The sequence below is a fragment of the Mustela nivalis genome, assembly GCF_964662115.1.
Source record: "Mustela nivalis genome assembly, chromosome: 14".
In the NCBI taxonomy this organism is placed as follows: domain Eukaryota; kingdom Metazoa; phylum Chordata; class Mammalia; order Carnivora; family Mustelidae; genus Mustela; species Mustela nivalis.
In genome coordinates, this window is record NC_139033.1 from 51,050,186 (window position 1) to 51,066,534 (window position 16,349).

Consider the following 16,349-nt stretch of genomic DNA (forward strand, 5'->3'; position numbering starts at 1 on the left):
TATAAATATTCAGCTAATAGTTGGTTAATAAGTATAAAGTACTTTTTAATTTAATGTTGGTATAATAAGTAATGGGCATGGACTCACAAGTCAATAAGTCTTTTAGAATATAAAAACGTCATGGGGTACTTGCTTCTGAATCAAAGTTCTTAAAATGCCAAGAAAACGTTTCACTTCAGTTAAAAGATGCCAAAAGATTCCTCATTCTGAGAACTTGAACTCGATACAGTTTCAGTATGAATACGAACTTGGTTTGAGGGAATTCCAGTTGGAGTTTATGGTACTTTCTCCAGTTTAAGTCCCATTTATCACTAGACTCCCCCTTATTTAAGGAAAACCGCCAACAAGCTGAACTCCTTCTTGTCACTTTATTACAAACTTCACAGAGCTTCAGCCATGACAGCAAACATCAACAAGAGCCATGAAGTGATTGGCACTGCCCATCAATCATAACTTGGGTACAAAGTGAAGAAGAGGTTTCTTGTTTTTTTATTTTTTTTAGTGGACATTCCAAAGAGAAAGCATGGTTATCTCAGGTAAGTTTGTCTGTAAATGCCATTTGTTAATACTGTGAACACAAATGATTTCCACCCATTATTCACTTTTCTTCCTTTCAAATGTTAGTTTATTCCATCGAAGATAAAATATTAATTGGCATAACCAGGTTTTAGACCATAAGGTAATAATCCTGATAATCCTTTTGGAATGATTGTGTTCAATATGGCAGGATTATTTGGGGGTTAATTGGCCTTTGTTTCTGAATTGCTTATGAAAATTCAGTATAGTTATAAAACACCATAATGTAGCAATTTGTATTTCCAACTATTGGTTCTCATTGAGTTTTCCCATACTGCAGGGTTTTTGTTTTTGTTTTTGTCTTTTATAATAAGGGCATTGCATTTTATTGGTTAATATTACTTATTTTTTTTTCCTTTTCCTTTGGCTGGATTGAGATTTTTCAAAAAGTAGTTAAATTTCCTTATTATGAGTCTCTAAAATTTTTAAGAAATAAACTGGGAATCTATTCTGATAACCAGTACAGATTTCATCTCTAAATCACACACAGACACACACAAAAAAATCCCTAATTTAAAGATTCACTGAATAGGAATTTGGATTGATAAATCAGTGAGTGTCTGTGTGTGAAGAAAGGTGTTTTTCAAGTTTTATGCTTCAACTAGATTGCTGGCATCATGGAAATAAGTTGTGTGAGACAGAAAAGAGAGGCTAGATATTTCTTTTCATTTGATCGGTTTTGAAACAGAGTTAATGAATGTTTAATTCCATTTCTGAGGTCATACAACTGGTTAAACCAAAGGTAAAATCAGGGTCTGGATAAATTGCCCTCAACTCTGGCCAGATTTCCATCTCACATTAAAGAATAATTTTCTTTTCAATAACCATTTTTAAAGAAACTTATAATGAGCTTAATGAAGTAATAGCCACAATCCAGTTCCCTTTCACAAATACAAACCATACTTTACCTAAACCACCGAGTTTTCAAACGGCAGAGATCCCGTAGTAGGCACGTTGAGAAAACAGAAGATGTAGAGTCAGTCTATCCTTAATACTGGACAAAGCTCTCAAAACTCTTACCCATACTGGCTCAGTCATTTTCACTTCTGATTCATAGGAAAGAATATAAAATAAAACTCTCAATATTTTATACTTATCTGACCAAATCCACAGTATCCCTTGAGTTCCTGTCTGTGACTAAGAAAACTTTAGTAGAAATAAATTTTTTGTTACTAAAACTGCTTTTGACCTTTTAGACACTTTCTTGTCTTCACTTCAGAATTGTGTGTGTGTGGCACATGAATGAAAATCAAAGGAATTGCAAGGTCATCAGGCGATGACAGAAAACAAAACAGTATCTGAGAGAAGAAAAATGCCAAAGCAAAAGCAGTTCTGCTCTCATTAGATAAACAGTCCCTGTTCTTCTCTTCCCCATTACGGTGACTGATAAGCATTGCATCATCTCAGAGAGGGGAGAGATAAGCAACGGGGAACAGGGAAAAGCAAGTGTTTGGGGAAGATTTTAGTACCTGGGTGTGTGATTTCTGGCTTTCTCAGATGTGAACACAAGAAGGGGTGTGGAGAAAAGGCTAGAAATGTGAATCTTTTGGTTACCAACAATTCTTTATTTGAAAATAGACCCTACAGGCCCTTTCAGTTGTCCTCTAAATTGATATTTAGATGGTATCTGGAGTTCTGATTTTAGCTTAGAGGTATAGAGTTAGAAACAGTCTCATTTCCACCCTCACACACTCAGACAAAACTTCAAACTGCAAAGTAACAGCTTTTCTGAATCCATTGGAGAACTCAGGTGGCAGGGCAATTCACTAACCCTGAATCTAAGAAAGACAGGTACCTCAGGAGAAACAGAGCTCAAGTATTTGGTTACTTGGAACCAATTCGGCTCACAACTTCTAATGAATTGCCATGAGAAAGAGTGTATGAAGTCTTTGTGGATTACATACATTGATGGGGGGGAGGGGCTTATTTCCTCTTGAAAACTTTTTATTCTACATATCCTACCAGGAAGTCATAGGAAAGATCAGGAAGAATACTAGGACTGTTTCCCTTGGGGTTTCTGGGATTGGCTGGGGAAGGGGAACAGCAGCTGCTAAAGAAACACTGTCTGGACCATCATTCCTATCTCTCCTAAAAAACAGAAGTCTTAAGACACTGGCAGATACAAAAGTTGGATATACATCCTTTCTGATGAAGGCATAATACTCCATTGTATATATGAACCATATCTTCTTTATCCATTTGTCCGTTGAAGGGCATCTTGGTTCTTTCCACAGTTTGGCGACTATGGCCATTGCTGCTATGAACATTGGGGTACAGATGGACCTTCTTTCCACCACGTCTATATCTTTGGTGTAAATACCCAGTAGTGCAATTGCAGGGTCACAGGGAAGCTCTATTTTTAATTTCTTAAAGAGTCTCCAGACTGTTTTCCAAAGTGGCTGCACTAACTTGCATTCCCACCAACAGTGTAAGAGAGTTCCCCTTTCTCCACATCCTCTCCAACACATGTTGTTTACTGTCTTGTTAATTTTGGCCATTCTAACTGGTATCATCTCACTGGAATCTAAAATTTTGTTTATTCTTATGTAGAGTGTACCAATATCCATTTTTTCCCCAATGAGTTGTGGAAGTGAGTATTTTCTATTACCTCTCAGGTCAAATTACATGAGAATGTGTTTCCTTATATAACATTGGAATGGGGAATTTCACTACATGTAAAATATATTACTTAATGACATGACATATCAAAAACTGATATCCAGCAATTATTTATTTAAAAGTCTATGAATTTGAAAACAAAATAGTCAAATGGTTGGTTGATCCAAGAAAAGCAACTGATAAGACTAATGATTTGATTTAATAGACTGGATCAGCTGGAGAGCTAGTATCCTGTGGAACAAAATCTAGCATCCATCTTTCTCATAGGCAATCATGTCAGAGTGTGTGAGGAACTGGTAATTTCTAGAATTTTTGCAGAAATGTAAAAATTTTTACTATATATTGACTTATGACTACATGCATTTGATTGTATGAGGTTCATTTGGATTCATCAAATCCTATTAATTTTTACTTGAAAATACGTTGCAGCTCTGTTCGCTCGTCCATATTATACATCCTAGTTTACTGCAGTTTTATCCACTGTCGTTCTCCACCTAGGCAATTTGCAATACCTATTACTTGACTTGTTTGTTTCAACCCCTACCTCCTTCCTTTACAATTCTTTTTCTTTAATGCATCCAGAATTATTTCTTAAAAATTGATTTCAGGTCACCTCACTCCCTTGCTTAAACTATTAAATTATTTCCCTGTTATGGGTAGGATAAAATCCAGATTGCCAACCACCATGTACAAATCCCGGATGATTTGGCCTTATATACTTCATCAGTATCATCCTGTGCTTCTGAGTGCTATTGTCACAACACTTACGACATACTGATGGCCTTCCTTCCCTTTCCTAAACATCTTAAGTACCTTCTACATTAGTCGCAGTTTTCCAGAGAAAGAGAATGAATTTTATACACACACACACACACACACACACACACTCACATATTATCCACTCCCAGAGTATTCTTTCTTTTATTGTCATAAACTTTGTTTACCTTATAATTAGGCATTTCATTGTTTAATCTCTACCTTCTATACTAGACATTAAAATCCATGAGAGCATATACTATCACCTTTCTTTTTTCCTCCTGATGACTGCAAATTGTGAATAGCTGGAATATAGTATGAATTCAATAAATATTTGTTGAATAAATTATATGTTTATTAAATAGCTAGCAGGACCATTATGGAAGAGGGAATGTGCCTTTATCGCTCATTTGCTTTCATATTCAATCCCTGCCTTTTCTCTGTTTCATTCTTATCACGGAGTCTGCCTAGAGATTGCATTCACCAAACCTGGCTGTACACTGAGTAGGTTTGGCCAATGGGAAGCACTAACCAGAAGTGAACAGCTAGGAGGGAATAAGCAGTGTGTCTGCCTTCTTTTGCACTTCTTCCATGGCTCTGTCTCCCAGTAGGCAGGATCTCTGTGGCTCTGGCTTCAACTGGGGATTCTCAGCTTCAGTAACACCAGCACCTCGGTTGTCCTCTCAGGCCGAGTAAGGAGCAGTTTTCTGCTGGATTGCCTCTCTGTCCTCTGATTTACATTTTAGCTCTTGCAACATGTTTCTCTGCATAATGGGTTTCCCATCTTAAATTCCCTTGATTTGAAACACGTATAAGCTTATGTTTCCAATGTAACACTCTGGCTGGTACAGAAATATTGGGTTCTTGGTCTTCAATTGTCAAGTCCTGTTGGAAAAAGATGAAAGAGCAACAAGTCCTTCAATAAAGATGTCAGTGCTGGGATGTTGTTTGCTGCTGACCTGTTGTTACAAAGTTTCTAAAGCGGTGTCACCATGTGAGCCAAGTCTTCTGGTTTGAAATAGGGTTTGAAATCCTCCAGCCAAAGAGGGTGGGTCTTGATGCCAGTCTTTCTAAATTCTGTAGAATATTAAAGGAAGTTGCATTAATTTCCTAGGCCTGCCATAGCAACATAGCACAAAGTAGGTGGCTTAAAGTAACAAAAATTTGTATCTCATAGAACTGGAGACCAGAAGTCAGAACTGAAGGTGCTAATAGGGCCCTACTCTGTTTAAAGGCTCTGCGTGAAGATCCTTGCTTGCTATTTCTAGCTTCTGGTGTCCCCAGGCCCTCCTTTGCTTGTGGCAGCCTAACTCCTATTTGTTCCCATACCCATGCAGCCATTTTCCCTTTGTGTCTGTGTCTGTATCCAAATTTTCTTCTTATAAGCACACCGATCATATTGGATTAAGGCCTACCTTAATATCCTTATCTTAACTTTATTACTTCTGCAAAGACCCTATTTCCAAGTACTGGGGTTAAGATTTCTTTCTTTCTTTCTTTCTTTCTTTCTTTCTTTCTTTCTTTCTTTCTTTCTTTCCTTCTTTTTCTTTTTTAAGATTTTATTTATTTATTTGACAGAAAGAGACACAGCAAGAGAGGGAACATAAGCAGTGGGAGTGGGAGAAGCAGCAAGCTTCCTGCCAAGTAGGGAGCCCGATGTGGGGCTCAATCCCAGGATCCTGGGATCATGACCTGAGCCAAAGGGAGGGGCTTTAACCCACTGAGCCACCCAGGTGCCCCTGGGGTTAAAATTTCAACATCTTTTTGGAGGATACAATTTCACCCATAATAGGAAGGATGTGGATGTTGTAAAATCTACCTTTTCTTCTGTTCCTGCCTTTTGATACTCACTGTTCCTCCAGCTTCCAAAACTACTGTCCAGTATATTGAGGAAGCCAGGTTTTCCCTATATATATTTCTTCTTGGTCTTTGTCATTAATAGCACTCCCATGAAAATTATAAGAACTGCTCTTTTGAGTGGGAAATCAAAAATACGAGGATCCCCTGGACTATAACAGTCAATATGTACAGGGCTTCTGCCCAGCTTGACCATACTATATCGTGCTGCCCACTCCAAACCTGTTTACTGCCAGGCAACTACATTTATTGAACCTTTCATAGGGGCTAAAAAATAGCCACATCATTGTAGTGTCTGGCAGGTACAGCCCACACTGTAAACTTCTTAGTGATTCAGCAGTTCATACTGTAAAATATCAGAGTCAATGCTGAAAAAGACAATATTCTGTTGGCTTCCTGGGAATCCTGACCTCAAATTCCCTTCTAACACTTTCTGACCTAAAGGGAATTAATTTACCGTCTCTAAACATAGCCCCAAATACATTATTTTAAGATCTTTTATTTACTGTACTGGTTAGCAAGCTTTTATCTCTTATTTATGATCGGGTAAGTTTTAATTGGAAATGGGTTGGAAGTCATCCAAGCTAGGTGGGTACTGTGGTCCCTGTTGTAAATTGATCTTACAAACACCTGCTTGTTGTGTGAAGTTATGCAAAATCATCCTTGAGCTGTTGCTTTTTCTTTTTTTCCTCCTTTCATTTTTAAACTTTTGAAGCACTGTGGAACTTGCCAATTAAATCAAGAAAACATAAATAAATCTCTCTGAATTTGAAATGGATAGAAGAAACTTTGGTGAAAGCATAGTTGTCTTGACTAAATTATAATTAATCATTTTCATGCATTATGAGGGTTTTATTGTTTTTTTATCCACAATGTGCTTGACTGAAAGAGTGTTAACCTGGTCTTAGTAAATAAAAAAGAAGAAGTTGAAATCCCCTAACCTGAAGGTAAGAGGACAGATAAAGCAATAGAAAAGTTGAAAAAAAAGTCATAAATATTTTTAAATGCCTATGGTCTGAAGTTCATAATTTTAGAACATATTCAGGGTAAAACATTTTATTCTTTATTCTACAATCCCACTAAGGACTGGATACTTCCAGATCCTTCATGTGAGTCTGGAAGTGGGGACTAAATACTTTGGATTGAAAGGACTGGAGGAAGGACAAGTTAAGTCATTGAGTCTAATTGATATTTGACTGTTCTTTATTATGCATGTGTTGGTGACCCTGTGTGGTTATTTTATTCTATCCAGAACAGTGTAACTTGAGAAAATCTGAATTTCAGTGTTGAAATACTCATTCTTTGCATATATATTTGACTCTCAATTACATGAGCTAATAGAGAGGAACAGTTGCATGATTGATTCGAAGAAAAAGAGATTATTCACAATTGTCTTCAGATTGTATTTGATCACTTTTGCTGCAGCAGAATTGCCTTACTCATTCTGTCTTGCTCCAGCTATTCAATAAGTTTGCACTGGTTCCTCATGAGATAGGGAGGCAGTCATGGTGATTCTGCTTGGTGGCCTACAGTGGGAAATTAAACATTTCTCACAAATAGACCCAAGGTACTATAAACATACAATACTTTAAAGTTAACCTTTCCTCTAGTTAATTTCTAAAATAGTAAAATAATGATCATGATAGGCAGCTTACATGCTTAGTTTTGTTCTTCCATTAGCTGAATCTAATTTTGGCCCTGAGATGGTTACAGTTCCTCATGGAAAGTCAAGCAGAATGACAGTTTAGAACATAATGGGCCTGTTGCAGAAGAACGGTTGCAACTATCAAGATATTTGATGGAAATTGCCTGTAGATATTCAGAGAAATAGGTTTGATTTCTTTGTGTCTATTTCTTGATCTGTAAAATGGGAATAAAATTCTCCCTGTTAGCTTCTCAGGGCTGTTTTAAATCAAATGAATTATTGGCTTTGTCAAATATAACCCATACTATAAATGTAAGGGGAGACAATTATAGAAGAAGATATTACATCACTGAGAGAACACAAGTCTGAAGTAAAACCCTTAGGTTCTATGTGCCATGCTGCTAAACACACAAGTATTTTACTAATGGATCAATGAACATACATCAGTTTGAATCATTGTGACTTTAGGATTTAAAATTTAAGGAACTCTATCTTACCTTATTTCTCAGTGAGCTCTATGATCGCATTGATTTTTTTACTTATTAATCATCCTACCTTTGGTCATTTCAGCAGTGTCTTTAATTTAAATATTGTCCCACAATCATTTCTTTTTCTTTTTTTCTTTTTTAAAGATTTTATTTATTTATTTGAGAGAGAGACAGTGAGAGAGAGCATGAGCAAGGAGAAGGTCAGAGGGAGAAGCAGACTCCCCACGGAGCTGGGAGCCAGATGCGGGACTCGATCTCGGGACTCCGGGATCATGACCTGAGCCGAAGGCAGTCGTCCAACCAACTGAGCCACCCAGGCGTCCCCCCACAATCATTTCTAATTTGAAAAGAAAGGAATATGATGTTTTGAATTTCAAATCAGGGAGATAACTTGGTAACATGATATGGTGTTTCTATTGTGGTTAGAGGACTTTCTGAAAAAACTTTAAATCCATTCATTATCTTATTTATAAATTAAAATTCATTTTTTCTTTTCTTTTTTTAAAAATATTTTATTTATTCACTTGACAGACAGAGATCACAAGTAGGCAGAGAGGCAGGCAGAGAGAGAGAGAGAGAGGAGGAAGCAGGCTCTCTGCTGAGCAGAGAGCCCGATGTAGGTCTCCATCCCAGGACCCTGGGATCATGAGCCGAAGGCAGAGGCTTTAACCCACTGAGCCACCTAGGTGCCCCCATTTTTTCTTTTTTCTTTCTTTCTTTCTTTTTTTTTTTTTTAAGGATTTATTTCTTTACTTGGGGCACCTGGGTGACTCTGCCTACTTGTGATCTCTGTCAAATAAATAAATAAAATCTTTGGGAAAAAAAGATTAAAAATAAAAAGAATTTATTTTTTACTTGACAGAGAGACAGTGAGAGAGGGAACACAAGCAGGGGGAGTGGGAGAAGGTGAACCAGGCTTCCCACTGAGCAGAGAGCCTGATGTGGGGCTCAATGCCAGGACCCTGGGAACATGACCTGAGCCTAAGGCAGATGCTTAATGACTGAGCCACCCAGGTGCCCCAAAATTCATTTTCCCATTCCATTAGTGAGACTACGGAATATATTTTAAATTAAAAAAAATATATTAAATACAAGACTGTGTCGGGTGTGATAAGACATGCAAAGTGATATTATACTAATATAGTTTACTTAGATAGTAAAACTAAATGTATGACCACGTAAGATGTTAAAACAAGCGACAGCACAAAGTGCAAAAGAAGTTCGCTATCATTGAATAACATGCGCCGGGTGTTGTGAATTCAAGTGAAAAGATTTGAAATGAGTGTAATTAAAAAATAGTTTTGAGAAGCAAGTGAGGAGTCTGATTTTGAAAGACCATATGTAACAGGTTAAGGTGTTTGAAATTTGTGTTATTGTTCCTAGTAAATCATTGCTGTTTGGTGAGTAGGACACTATCTTCTTCCTCTAAAAAATAAAATTAAATGTAGATTTCCCATACAATTATAAATTCGATGAAGAACGGACAGAGAGGAAGCCGTGAAGGAACCCGAGAGAAGAAGGAAATTTTAGTAGAGAAAAAAATCTAGTAAGGGCAGAGGAAAATGTTTGCTGCATATGACATGACCAGTAATTTCTGTTGATTGGTTGATTGATTGATTAAGAATTAAGTGACATAATTTAAAAAGAAATGAAGTGAAGGGCTCTGTTTGTTAAGCAGCTGTCTTCTTAGCTCAGGTCATGATCCCAGGGTCCTAGGATGGAGCCCACCTCGGGCTTCTTGTTCAGTGGGGAGTTCGCTTCTCCCTGCCTGCCACTCCCCCTTGTTGTGTTTGCTCTCTCCTTCTCTCTCTTTCTGTGTCAAATAAAGAAATAACATCTTTAAAAAATTTTTTTAAAGAAAGAAAAAAGAAATGAAGTGACCTAAGCATTTAAAACTATTCTGATATGAAGGAGATTCATGTTTGAAGGCCTAAGACTTTAAGTTCTCCTTTGGTTATTTTTTCTTATCCACAAGTCCTTCCCTTTCTATTTGATCTCTTCTCCTAAAACCTATTGTGTAAATAAAAATAATAACTTATATTTGTTAGAATATTAGTTGTTGTAGCCTGGGTTATGCTGTGAGAACAAACAATCCTAAGTATTAGTTACCTCACTAAAAAAATTTCTTCACTCACAGTTTGCTGTGGGACTGTATAACTCTTTAGGGTGGCCAAATTCCTGTCTTACCTCAGTTTTCCAGGTCACTTTGGTTCTATAGCATAGAGCATGTCAATATATATATTACAATGAGACATTCTTATGTGGGTTCTAAGATATATCTGCTTGTTAAAGACATACTTCACTTGAGTTTATATTTCATTAGCCAAGGAAAGTTACACAGCCACACCTGAATTCAGGGACGGATAAGCACAGTCTTCTGTTTATACTGGAAGAAGGAGAATTAGAAATACTAGTGAATAATATTCATGTCCACCATAACCACTTATTACATGTCAGCCGCCGTCTAGAGAAATTTATGTGAATTGTGTATATTTACATGCATTCATTAGCCCAGCCATTCTATTGCATAGGGACAAACTGTGCACCCTTGGCAGGTGAGGAAACTTAGAGTTTCCTCTGAATAGTATTTTACTAGTGCAAAAAGAAGATGGGGCATGTTCCCACACAGTATGGCTGCAGAGTATATCGCCTAACTACAACTTATTTTAAACGATTACTTCTTCAAGTAGTATTTGTATTTTTAAAAGGAAACAAAACCTTAAAGTAAGAAAAATGAAATGCTAGCATATAGAAATTTGTGGTTGCTGTGAGGAAAAAATATAATGGCTATAAACAATTGCCCATTTTCAATAAAACCCTGCCACAGAGAAAGTTTCTGTTCCAATCTTGATTGTAGAAACTTAGTTCTCAGACACAGAACAGAGAAACAGAATTCAACTGTTAAGATGTAAAAAGCATGATGCAGTAGAATATTTTAAAGAAAACAAATAATCAAGGAAGAAAGAAAGAAAGAAAGAAAGAAAGAAAGAAAGAAAGAAAGAAAGAAAGAGAAAATAAATAATCCTAAAGGTAGTTGTCTGTTTTGTCAGGTTGAATAAGCCAATTATCACATCAAATTAATACGGGAGAAAAAAAAAAACCAGCAAAAAAATTCAAATACCACTATTTTTCTCCTCATATATTATTCTTTGCCAGAGAAAGGTGGTATTATGTTGAACATTATGAAAGGAAATGATTTAAGCAAGTCTCAGTTTATTTAGGAAAACAGCAAAAAAAAAGTAGATTTATAAAATGATAATAAATGTAAAACAGTATTATGAATAAATCATTTTGTGACATTATACTTGGGGGCTTCATCATTCAGGAAAGGCATATGTTGTCCAAGAAATATAGCCTCCAGAGTACATCATTTTAAGATGGAGTATTTAGTGAGCACATTAGCAAGGCTTAGTCTTTTATTTACGATCAGGTTGGTTTTAATTGGAAGTGGGCTGGAAGGCATCCAGACAAGTAGCTGCAGCCATTGGATTTCTTAGAACTCAGTAATATCGCTCTTTGAAAAGTCTGTACAAACTCCTAGATATGTGCAAGATCTAATCAGATGTCTTGAAAATCAGATCAGCATTTTCTTTTCATATAAAATATAATCCAAAGGACAACTTTAATTTAGAGAGGATATGAAAGTTCATCAGATAAAAAGAAGAATATGGTCAAAAGAAGAAGAAATATGCATTTTCTAATTATCCTCAGTGAAGGAGTTGAGATTTTGAATGTTTACTTCTTCTCTGTATCTATATATAATATTTCAGTAATAGGATATTGAGAAATCACCAGGCATCGCAACCACTCTCCATTCCATAAAGACAATTACAACAGTGCAAAAAAGCATCCCATCAACGCCTACTTTTTCCAAGAAATGGTTGGCTACAGAAAACCCTCTGCCCTAACACTGAACACTCTTTCCGCTTTTGAAAAGTCCCCATGGGCAACCAGATGTTCCAGAACACCAATTAGAAAATCTCCCTACTTCTAAAAATCCCATTGCCAAGAACACTTGCCAATTAGAGATGGCCTTAGTATTTCTTGTTTTTAGCCTTGTAAAGGTTACTCTCCCTTCTAACACTTTTGAATCCCTGTTGAAATGAAATTGATGGAAGACAGGTACCCTGGCAGTATGTTTATAAATATATAGCCTTTGTTAATTTTGTTGCTCTCTTACTCTTGTCTTTGACAGTTGTCTCAGTGCTGAATTTGGATCCTGCCAGATCTACCTGTGATGCAGACTTGGGCTCTTGAGCAGGAGTGGTACCCACCTGGACCCCTTGAGCTTCAACTGCTCCTTCAGTTCCCCAAAGTAGTAAGTCTTCTCTTTGAAGAGTAACTCTGCTGTTTTATTCATTTGTTCATTTCTGGATATTTGCATTTGTTGGAAGTTTCCTGTTTGGTGTAGATCCTTGGTAATTTGCCTCTGCTTGCTGTACCTTTAAATGTTGTAAACTCATGAGGAGAAGAGAGTCTCAAGGTCTAAATCTGTTGTTCCAACCAACTCCCAGGCTGAGGATGTTGTGATTTTCTCCAGACCTGTGTCCTCTGGGAGTAAACAAAAACAAAAACAAAAACAAAAGAAAACTTTGCTCTTGAACACCAATAAAACTGGATGAGAGTCCCTTCCTATTCTGACTATTCATCCCAACAGCTTAGTCTTAATCCACAGGGAGTATGACCTTTGATTTTCCACTGGTGGGGAGGGGTGGGATATAAATTGTCAAATCTATGTTTAGAGGTAACTAAGTTTTATTTAAGGGGCTTGAGACACAAAACACACCAAGCAATTCTTTCCACTGACTGTGGGCAACTCTCATGGGTTCTTCTTAATGTAAACGTCTTTCACCACAGAGAAAACTGCTTTCTATATGTAATCATATTACAATGCTAAGGTTTGTGCCTATTTCTCTAAATGGCAGAATTTCACCAATGCCATTTAGAGAATGCCAGTGAAATGGGTCTCCAATGTCACTTTGGGGAGCATTTCATTTAGCAAATATTATTCATTTGAGAGATATCTTAGAGAAAAGAGGAAAAAATTGCATAGATAGCCCAATGAACAAAAATTTTAATTGGTATATTGAAGCTTCTAAGTAAAATTCCAACTCCAATTTAGCTTCTCTCTAAGATTCTTTGGCTGAGGTTAGAAAAGTTTTTTTGTTTTTTTTTAAAGATTATTTATTTATTTATTTGACAGGTAGAGATCACAAGTAGGCGGAGAGGCAGGCAGAGAGAGAGAGAAGAGGAAGCAGGCTCCCCACTGAGCGGAGAGCCTGATGCGGGGCTCAATCCCAAGACTCTGGGATCATGACCTGAGCCAAAGGCAGGGGCTTTAACCCACTGAGCCACCTACGCACCTCTAGAAAAGGTTTTGATGATATTAAACAGGCGACAGCTTTCTTCTATTAAAACCACGCCCCCTTGTATACCTCACACTTCCTCATAGCCTGTACTTTTCCTCACTATAGCTCTTCAGAACTGCCTTTTCTTCTGTGTTTCCTGAGAATTTTCCTTACAAGCTCTCTGCTACTTCCATCTGCCAATTCCTTTTATGGATCCACTCAAGTCATGAGCCTAGAATGTCCTCACAATTGAATTTATGTTGGTCCTAGGAATAGTTAAAAGCCATTATTGGGGATTTTCCTAAGCCTCAGAAAGACAGACAACTAGTCCATAAATAACTTAGAATCCTGCGCAGGGGCTACAACTTTGGCTTACCTGACTTTCATCAATTAGTCCACATATTAGTGAGTACCTCAGATGTGAAGCTGTGGCAAAGTTGAAACATTTCCTTGCTGAAAAATTATAGCCCTCACCATTGCTAAATGTTGCTTCCTTTTATAATTCCAACTTGGGACAGACAAACAATTATTTAACTAATGGAGGCACATATTATTTAGGAACTACAACAGAATAAATTTATAGTTTCTCCTGTTACTCAAAAACTACACTACATTTACCACCCATAACTTCTAGAAAGGTTAAAAGAACCAATGGCATTCTTGAGCTGAGACTAGCAAAACTCAGAACTACTCTTGAACTGACCCAGCCAAAAGCATGGTCCCTATCTGTTGTGGCTATTCAGTTCACACATTTGCAGGCACCTAAGTTATCTCCCTAGGAATTTGCGACCGGAAGACAGATACACATAGATATTTCATGGCCCACTCTAGCTTTTACTCTTTGACAGATGTGGCAAAATAATGCAAAAGAATCGTGTATTATGCCAGTATTGTCACTGACAGGTCAAAGCTACCCTTTCACAGCATCTTCCTAGGCAGCCTATTCACAATCTTCAAACAGAAGATTCTGTTTACTGGAAAGGCATCAAAACTCACTGGAAGAGTACATATCCGTCATCAGGTTTTTATTTTTCAGGGTGTCAAATGCTATAGGGAAGTCTTAATGGATTGTACAACAGATGATCAGGTATTACTTGACCAGACAACAAAATAGCTTATGAGGATAAAATCTTCAAGGAGATTGATGGCACCCAATAGATTCAGTGATGATGATCTAGTGACAATGAACTAGTAGCCTGAGTCTAGGCCAATTTCTTGATTCTGATAGGAAAAACAAAAACAAAACAAAACAACATTGAAAGGGAGAACTAAGACACCGCCTGCCATGGCAGCCACTTCCATAAGGGTCATTATGACAATTTGACCACAAAAGAGCACCCAGTTCACCCCCACTCGTTCCAGAAACAGGTTGGCCACAGAAAACTCTTAACCCTGAGGTTAAACACCCTTCCTCTTTTGACATTTTCCCAGACTGCTTACGTGTCGTCTTGTAGTCAACCAAGCACTGTACTGAAGTACACCTGAGGTGATCAGAAAGTCTTCCCACCCTTAATTAATTTTGTCTCTGACTTCCTCTGTCTTTAAGAATACCAAATGGAAATATAAACAGCTTTACTTATCACTCGCCTCTTACAGGGACTATGCTTTTTTCCATATCTTGCATTTGATTTTCACAATAATGTGCAATTTAGGTGTTAGTCCTGCTTCATAGACAGAAAACTGTCTATGAAAACTCTCCCCTTTGGAGAGTTACAAGATGTTGGCAGTTACATAGTAAAACAAAAATGCCTAAGAGATTCGCTGGTTAAATAGCATATTGGAGGTAGAGCCAGTACCGTAAGTGAGGAGTTCTGATCTGTAGCTAAGCTTACTTGCCTTGAGACACTAAGAATATTTCTTCTGGATCCACATGGTCTTCTCTCAGGAAACATATATTTTTAGACCCATATCCTGGGAAATTAAAAATATAAAACACAAATTATTCCTTGGGTTACTTTCAGTAATTCACAAGGTCAGACACAGGAAAATACTTAAAGAAAGGTTAGAGCTGTGGGAGAGATGAGGAGGTGTTGGGGAATATGCAAAGTTGTTTTATAAAGTCAAACATTGAACACAGTTATCTTAAGTCTTCAGAGAAGTGACTTTTACAATTTGGGATCAACTTTCAAAATCTGATAAAAGATGAGAATTTCTCCCCAGTAAGATGGAAATCAGTGTACATTATCTATTGGTTAATGGTTAACTGGGTTTCTCTATTGTAATGTTATATTTTTTTCACTGTACTTAATGAGTACATAGGGGGAAATATTTTGAGAATGTGCATATCCTTTTATCTTAAACATTATCTACTGATTTTAGACCCTTTTATTGTGGTGTTTGTCTAATGGTGATTTTCTATTTCTCTATTTCCTTTGACATTTATTTATGGAATTCTACTTTAAGGAAGAACTGCCTTTTCTTTCTCATTTATTCATTTATTTAAAAAAAAGATTATGAATACAGTGGTACTTGGGTGGCTCAGAGGGCTAAGCATCTGCCTTTGACTCAGGTCATGATCTCTGGATCCTGGGATCCAGCCCTCCAACTCCCTGCTCAGTGGGGAGTCTGCTTCTCCCCCTGCTCATGGTCTCTCTCTCTCTGTATCTCTATGTCTCAAATGAATAAATAAAATCTTTAAAAAATATTTGTTTTAAAAAATTATGAATACTTGTCAGCATTTATGACATATATAAGTATGAACTCAAATTATTTATTTTGTCATAAATATTATCTTTTTGTTTTAGTTTTGTATCTATATTCTCTCTCACTCTTTGTAAAATAAATGGAAAATTTTGAAGAAAAGCATATAACAAAACTATGGAAGTAAAATAAAACTCAGATGAAATTACACTCTAAGTGAATTTCAATTACTTTTAAATTTTCCAAAATAGAAAAGTTAAAATTTATGTATGATCTTTGACATACAAGTTGACATATCACCTTAGACAATCCATGACAACCTTACCTTTGATGACAGCAAGTTTTGATGAACTGATTTTGGTAATTCCAAGATTTGCAAAAGTAAGGTTATTTTTTTTTTATATATATATAAGATTTTAT

The 16,349-nt window shown here is 36.8% G+C and overlaps 1 long non-coding RNA gene across 1 annotated transcript in view; it reads left to right on the top strand.

Annotated features, from left to right (window-relative positions):
• Positions 1 to 410: 410 nt before the first annotated feature.
• Positions 411 to 16,349, top strand: part of LOC309848438 — a 49,077-nt gene continuing 33,138 nt past the window's right edge. The window contains exons 1-2 of the long non-coding RNA XR_014303045.1: positions 411 to 536; positions 12,137 to 12,259. This is a non-coding gene — a long non-coding RNA (uncharacterized lncRNA). The remainder of the gene's footprint in view (positions 537 to 12,136; positions 12,260 to 16,349) is intronic.